Genomic DNA, 7,017 nt, shown 5'->3' with positions numbered 1-7,017 from the left:
CCTCTCTGTCTACAACAGGGGGTGCTGACTCGAAAGAGCGCCAACATTTCACACACGGACAACCGCCGCTCATTCCCTTGTGTCTGTCCCACCGGAGTCACCGTGAAGCCCGGCGCGACACGCGCTCAGTCATAGTTCCCTGCCTTACCTTGTTCGGTCACTTTCCGTTGTCTCGCCACCTCCGTCCGTCGCTCGCCGCCTTTCTCGTCATCCCCGTTCAGTATTTCTCCATGCGTGCTGAATTTCTTTTTCTCTCGTTTGTGCCTCTCGCTGTTGAATAATCCAGCCGCTGACCTCCGTACCGCTTGCTCTCCCAGGCACTTCCAGGCCTCCACATGTACGGTACGTCATCAGGACCCACTGCCTTTGAACTCCTCATCCTCTTCGATGCCCTCCTCGCTTCTTTTTACACTTGTCTCTTCTCCTTTTGCGATCGCCAGTAATCAGCGCTTCTACCCTTGGCTCTCTTTCATTTTTCCCCATTCATTCATCATATTCCTAGGAGTCTGGTTGTTGAAGTCCTGGGTTTACTTTGATGCTTTGGCGTCCTGTCGGGGGGCCGTGCACCACGTGACCGGGCAGATGCGGAAGATGCATCAGCCATGTTTTTTTTTTGTAAAGCAGGAACATCGGCCTCCACCGGGACCTCCGTCTCCGGGGCGAGACGGAGGTCTTATCTTATCTTATCTTGACCTCCACCTGTTTTCTGCTCTCACTACAGATCACAACGGCATCTGCAAAGGTCACGGTCCGTGGAGATTCACGTCTACCCTCATCCGTCAGGCCGTCCGTCACCGTTGCGAACAAGAAGGGGCTAAGGGGCCTATCCCCAACAGAGTCCCGCTTCCACCTTGAACTTCTCTGGTCCCGTCTTACAGCACACCGCACAACTGTCTCCCAGCTAGCATACATGTCCTGCACCAGTGCAACACACTTCTCTGCCGCTCCAGACTTCCTCATAGGATACCAGCGCTCCTCTCTTGGCAACCTGTCGTATGACTTTTCAAGGTGTACAAAAAGGCAATGCGGCTCCCGCCGGCCTTCTCTGTACTTCTCTATGAGCATTCTCGGCGCAAATACTGCATCTGTAGTACTCTTCCTTTTTCCATGTGTATCTTATTTAATTTTCTCTTTCTCTTGTCTTTAACTGTCCCGCCGTGCATTTGAGTCCTGGTATGGCCTTTGCTAGCTCCCTCTTTACCTTAGGCTGCAGCCTAAGGTGCAGTGTGTCTGATGATTTTTGGTTATAGTAACCTTGGGTGCCACTGGCTGTAATCATGGAAACGCAATAGAAGGAGCTCCTGACAGATGTGGAAATGACTGGAGGTGGAAAAGACGGAGGACGGCTGCTTATAAAATGCCCTTCCGCGTAGGCTAGTCTCGTTTACGGCCATACCACCCTGAACACGCTCGATCTCGTCTGATCTCGGAAGCCAAGCAGCGTCGGGCCTGGTTAGTACTTGGATGGGAGACCGCCTGGGAATACCAGGTGCCGTAAGCTTTTTCATGTTCGTTCCCTCTGTCAACAGCAGGAGGTGCTGTCTCTCAAGAGCGCCAACATTTCACACACGGACACACGCCGCTCATTCCCTTGTGTCTGTCCCACCGGAGTCACCGTGAAGCCCGGCGCGACACGCGCTCAGTCATAGTTCCCCGCCTTACCTTGTTCGGTCACTTTCCGTTGTCTCGCCACCTCCGTCCGTCGCTCGCCGCCTTTCTCGTCATCCCCGTTCAGTATTTCTCCATGCGTGCTGAATTTCTTTTTCTCTCGTTTGTGCCTCTCGCTGTTGAATAATCCAGCCGCTGACCTCCGTACCGCTTGCTCTCCCAGGCACTTCCAGGCCTCCACATGTACGGTACGTCATCAGGACCCACTGCCTTTGAACTCCTCATCCTCTTCGATGCCCTCCTCGCTTCTTTTTACACTTGTCTCTTCTCCTTTTGCGATCGCCAGTAATCAGCGCTTCTACCCTTGGCTCTCTTTCATTTTTCCCCATTCATTCATCATATTCCTAGGAGTCTGGTTGTTGAAGTCCTGGGTTTACTTTGATGCTTTGGCGTCCTGTCGGGGAGCCGTGCACCACGTGACCGGGCAGATGCGGAAGATGCATCAGCCATGTTTTTTTTTTGTAAAGCAGGAACATCGGCCTCCACCGGGACCTCCGTCTCCGGGGCGAGACGGAGGTCTTATCTTATCTTATCTTGACCTCCACCTGTTTTCTGCTCTCACTACAGATCACAACGGCATCTGCAAAGGTCACGGTCCGTGGAGATTCACGTCTACCCTCATCCGTCAGGCCGTCCATCACCGTTGCGAACAAGAAGGGGCTCAGGGCCTATCCCCAACAGAGTCCCGCTTCCACCTTGAACTTCTCTGGTCCCGTCTTACAGCACACCGCACAACTGTCTCCCAGCTAGCATACATGTCCTGCACCAGTGCAACACACTTCTCTGCCGCTCCAGACTTCCTCATAGGATACCAGCGCTCCTCTCTTGGCAACCTGTCGTATGACTTTTCAAGGTGTACAAAAAGGCAATGCGGCTCCCGCCGGCCTTCTCTTTACTTCTCTATGAGCATTCTCGGCGCAAATACTGCATCTGTAGTACTCTTCCTTTTTCCATGTGTATTTTATTTAATTTTCTCTTTCTCTTGTCATTAACTGTCCCGCCGTGCATTTGAGTCCTGGTATGGCCTTTGCTAGCTCCCTCTTTACCTTAGGCTGCAGCCTAAGGTGCAGTGTGTCTGATGATTTTTGGTTATAGTAACCTTGGGTGCCACTGGCTGTAATCATGGAAACGCAATAGAAGGAGCTCCTGACAGATGTGGAAATGACTGGAGGTGGAAAAGACGGAGGACGGCTGCTTATAAAATGCCCTTCCGCGTAGGCTAGTCTCGTTTACGGCCATACCACCCTGAACACGCTCGATCTCGTCTGATCTCGGAAGCCAAGCAGCGTCGGGCCTGGTTAGTACTTGGATGGGAGACCGCCTGGGAATACCAGGTGCCGTAAGCTTTTTCATGTTCGTTCCCTCTGTCAACAGCAGGAGGTGCTGTCTCTCAAGAGCGCCAACATTTCACACACGGACACACGCCGCTCATTCCCTTGTGTCTGTCCCACCGGAGTCACCGTGAAGCCCGGCGCGACACGCGCTCAGTCATAGTTCCCCGCCTTACCTTGTTCGGTCACTTTCCGTTGTCTCGCCGCCTCGGTCCGTCGCTCGCCGCCTTTCTCGTCATCCCCGTTCAGTATTTCTCCATGCGTGCTGAATTTCTTTTTCTCTCGTTTGTGCCTCTCGCTGTTGAATAATCCAGCCGCTGACCTCCGTACCGCTTGCTCTCCCAGGCACTTCCAGGCCTCCACATGTACGGTACGTCATCAGGACCCACTGCCTTTGAACTCCTCATCCTCTTCGATGCCCTCCTCGCTTCTTTTTACACTTGTCTCTTCTCCTTTTGCGATCGCCAGTAATCAGCGCTTCTACCCTTGGCGCTCTTTCATTTTTCCCCATTCATTCATCATATTCCTAGGAGTCTGGTTGTTGAAGTCCTGGGTTTACTTTGATGCTTTGGCGTCCTGTCGGGGGGCCGTGCACCACGTGACCGGGCAGATGCGGAAGATGCATCAGCCATGTTGTTTTTTTTTTAAAGCAGGAACATCAGCCTCCACCGAGACCGCCGTGTCCGGGACGAGACGGAGGTCTTATCTTATCTTATCTTGACCTCCACCTGTTTTCTGCTCTCACTACAGATCACAACGGCATCTGCAAAGGTCACGGTCCGTGGAGATTCACGTCTACCCTCATCCGTCAGGCCGTCCGTCACCGTTGTGAACAAGAAGGGGCTCAGGGCCTATCCCCAACAGAGTCCCGCTTCCACCTTGAACTTCTCTGGTCCCGTCTTACAGCACACCGCACAACTGTCTCCCAGCTAGCATACATGTCCTGCACCAGTGCAACACACTTCTCTGCCATAGGATACCAGAGCTCCTCTCTTGGCAACCTGTCCTATGACTTTTCAAGGTGTACAAAAAGGCAATGGGGCTCCCACCGGCCTTCTCTGTACTTCTCTATGAGCATTCTCGGCGCAAATACTGCATCTGTAGTACTCTTCCTTTTTCCATGTGTATTTTATTTAATTTTCTCTTTCTCTTGTCATTAACTGTCCCGCCGTGCATACGAGTCCTGGTATGGCCTTTGATAGCTCCCTCTTTACTTTAGGCTTTAGCCTTAGGCTGTAGCCTAAGGTAAAGAGTGTCTGATGGTTTTTTGTTAGAGCAGTGTAGCACCCAACCTCTTAGTTATTGAAGTGATAGTACAATGGTTTGGGCCCTGGGAACGTTACTTAGATGAAATTTTCAATGGTAAACAGGAGAAACAATAATACCTAATTTTTTGATAACTTAAACGTATCTATGCTTTTTGATTATAGCGGTGCCTCCATCTCCTCAGGATAAAATATGAATTAAGACAAACACAGATCTCTTTAAGTACAAATTTAAAGTTTAGTTTCACAAAATTAAAAGAAAGAAAAATGAAATAAAATTGGTAGTGCGTTCATTTGAGATTTTGTCGCTTTGCAACTACATAAACATATTCAAAAACCATGTACATCCCTTCAAGTTCAGTCCAGTTCAAAAACCATAACCTTAAAGTCCGTTTTGTTTTTCTCAGAAAGTTCAATCGTGGCAGGCCTGATTCGATGCTCGGGATCGTTGGACCAGAAAAACAGAAAATGTCCGTTTCACTTGTTCACAAGCCCCAAAATAAAATGCATGTGCTTTGATGTACTCACTAATCCTTTTGGTGTTGAAGCAATGGATAGTCAAATGTTGTCCATCACCATGCGATTCCCTCTCGGCAAACGGGTTAGCAATGACTTGGCATCACGGCATCACGAAGTGCACTCGGTGAAACTCATCGGTTAAGCCTCAGCAGAAACGTCCAGAGAATTCCTCTCGGTCCACTGAGCGTCAAAGGTCTCCAATTCCAAGCTCATATACTTTACATACAGAGTATGAAATTAACTCGCGGTAAAATGCGAACAATGCTAACGCTCGATTTGCATCGCATATGTGCACTTAAACATATCGTCTTAGTATAAAAATCATATACATCGAGTACTCACTCATCACAGGGTTAAATAGTCGAAAACAGCAACGTAGACTCTGCATCCACAATGTTTTATGACCATTCTCCTTTCAGCTTAGCTTCACAAACTTCCCTCGGCAAACGCAGCAGTCGAATGCCTCGCGCCTAGATGTTCTATTGCCTTCCTCATTCAGATCCCGCCCTCACGCATGGGATTGGACACTAAGTGTACATCAACCAATACAATTCAAGAAAATACCATATTGACACTTAACAAGTTCGGATGCAAACAAAAGCACATGTTGAGCTGTACGTTTCACACAAGCTTGTGGCGATTAAAAGCACGATTCCCAAATAAATGACAAAAACCTTAGATAAGATTAAACCTTGTTTTTAACCATTTATGAACACATTTTAAACATGAAATATTAAATGTTTTACAGCCATTTCAGTCTTAATTAATTTTACTTAAATGTTAAAACATCTTTACATTTTAGCCTGTATGGTCTGTAATGAAATTTTAGACGGGCTACATCCTCCCCCTTCTAAAAGGTGTAGATGTCCTCATCTAACTGTACTGTTTAGACTTAGATCTGTAGGGGCATGTTTTAGGATGTTTCACAAGATCAGGGTTTCCTCTGGCACTGAGGTTCAAGTGAATGACCATGCTCTGGTGCACAATAGTCACAGGTTCCCCAGCTTGAGTTCCAGGTTTATCATAGGTCAAGCGGATCACTGGTTTTACTTCACGCGTTGACTTTCTGCTTCTAGGGCTCGTTTGAGTTCTCAACTCCACATCAGTGTCTTCAGCTGTATCATTAGTATCTGCGTCCTCGTTGGAGGACTGATATTCCTCTTCCTGTGAACTGACAGAATGTACTCTCTCCACCTCCGGTTCACTCTCAGATGAGGGGAAATTTTCAAAGGGAGTATGCTCTGGGGTGGTTCGATCTGGTATGGACAGTGGTTTCCTGACCTTATCATAGGTTGGGCACTCGTAGACACACTCATACTCAGATTCAGAGTTTGAAGAGATGTCAGATGTCTGATCATTTTGGTGATGTGTTTGATGTCTTAGAGTATGTTGTCTCCTTGTAACTGGTGTTCTGACTCTTTCAGTTTGTTCAGAATTATCGGGAATCCTGACAAGATAACCAATTTGTAGAAGGTGGTCTCTGTGTAGAGTTTTGACACTTCCAGTTCCTTGTTCGGGTTTGACTCTGTCTACAGGTAAGTTGGAAAACTTTTTAATCACAATAGAGGGTGTGGATTTCCATCTATCTTGTAGTTTATGTTTCCCAGTGAGGCCAACATTTCTTACGAGGACTCGGTCTCCTTCTTGTAGAGGTTGGTCTCTTACTCGTTGATCATAACAGGTTTTGTTTCTCAGATGGCTCTTGGTTGCACACTCTGCAGCTAAATGGTAAGCTTTTTGGAGTTCTTTTCTCATTTTGTCCACATACCGTAGGTGAGACGTCTCTGAATTACCGTCGAGAGCTGTACCAAAACAGAGGTCAACAGGCAATCTGGCATTGCGCCCGAACATTAAGTAGTATGGGGAATATCCAGTGGACTAATTTTTAGTGCAGTTATACGCATGTACTAACTGACTGATATGTTGACTCCAGTTTTGTTTCTGCACATTTTCAAGAGTTCCAAGCATTGAGAGAAGTGTTCTGTTGAAATGTTCTGGTTGAGCATCACCTTGCGGATGATAAGGTGAGGTGCGCGACTTTCTTACTCCAAGCATGGATAAGAGTTCTTTTATAAGGCGGCTTTCAAAATCTCTACCTTGGTCTGAATGTATTCTAGCGGGTAGTCCATAATGAACAAAGTACTTTCCCACAATACTTTGGCAACTGTAACTGACTTTTGGTGCTTTGTAGGAAATGCCTGAGCATACCTTGTATAACAGACCTGGGAATTGTA

The 7,017-nt window shown here is 47.8% G+C and overlaps 2 non-coding genes across 2 annotated transcripts; both read left to right on the top strand.

The window, feature by feature from the left end:
• The first annotated feature begins 1,382 nt into the window (after positions 1 to 1,382).
• Positions 1,383 to 1,501, top strand: LOC147219811 (5S ribosomal RNA). The gene has a single exon (XR_015108578.1). It is a non-coding gene; the product is annotated as a 5S ribosomal RNA (ribosomal RNA).
• Positions 1,502 to 2,895: 1,394 nt separating this feature from the next.
• Positions 2,896 to 3,014, top strand: LOC147219810 (5S ribosomal RNA). Its single transcript, XR_015108577.1, has one exon. It is a non-coding gene; the product is annotated as a 5S ribosomal RNA (ribosomal RNA).
• Positions 3,015 to 7,017: the final 4,003 nt, after the last annotated feature.

This window comes from Fistularia commersonii, chromosome 24 (genome assembly GCF_037954325.1).
Source record: "Fistularia commersonii isolate RoL2024-O1a breed Wild chromosome 24, RoL_Fcom_v1.0, whole genome shotgun sequence".
Taxonomy (NCBI): domain Eukaryota; kingdom Metazoa; phylum Chordata; class Actinopteri; order Syngnathiformes; family Fistulariidae; genus Fistularia; species Fistularia commersonii.
The sequence above is the reverse complement of the archived record's forward strand: the minus strand, read 5'-3'. Positions and strand labels throughout refer to the sequence as shown.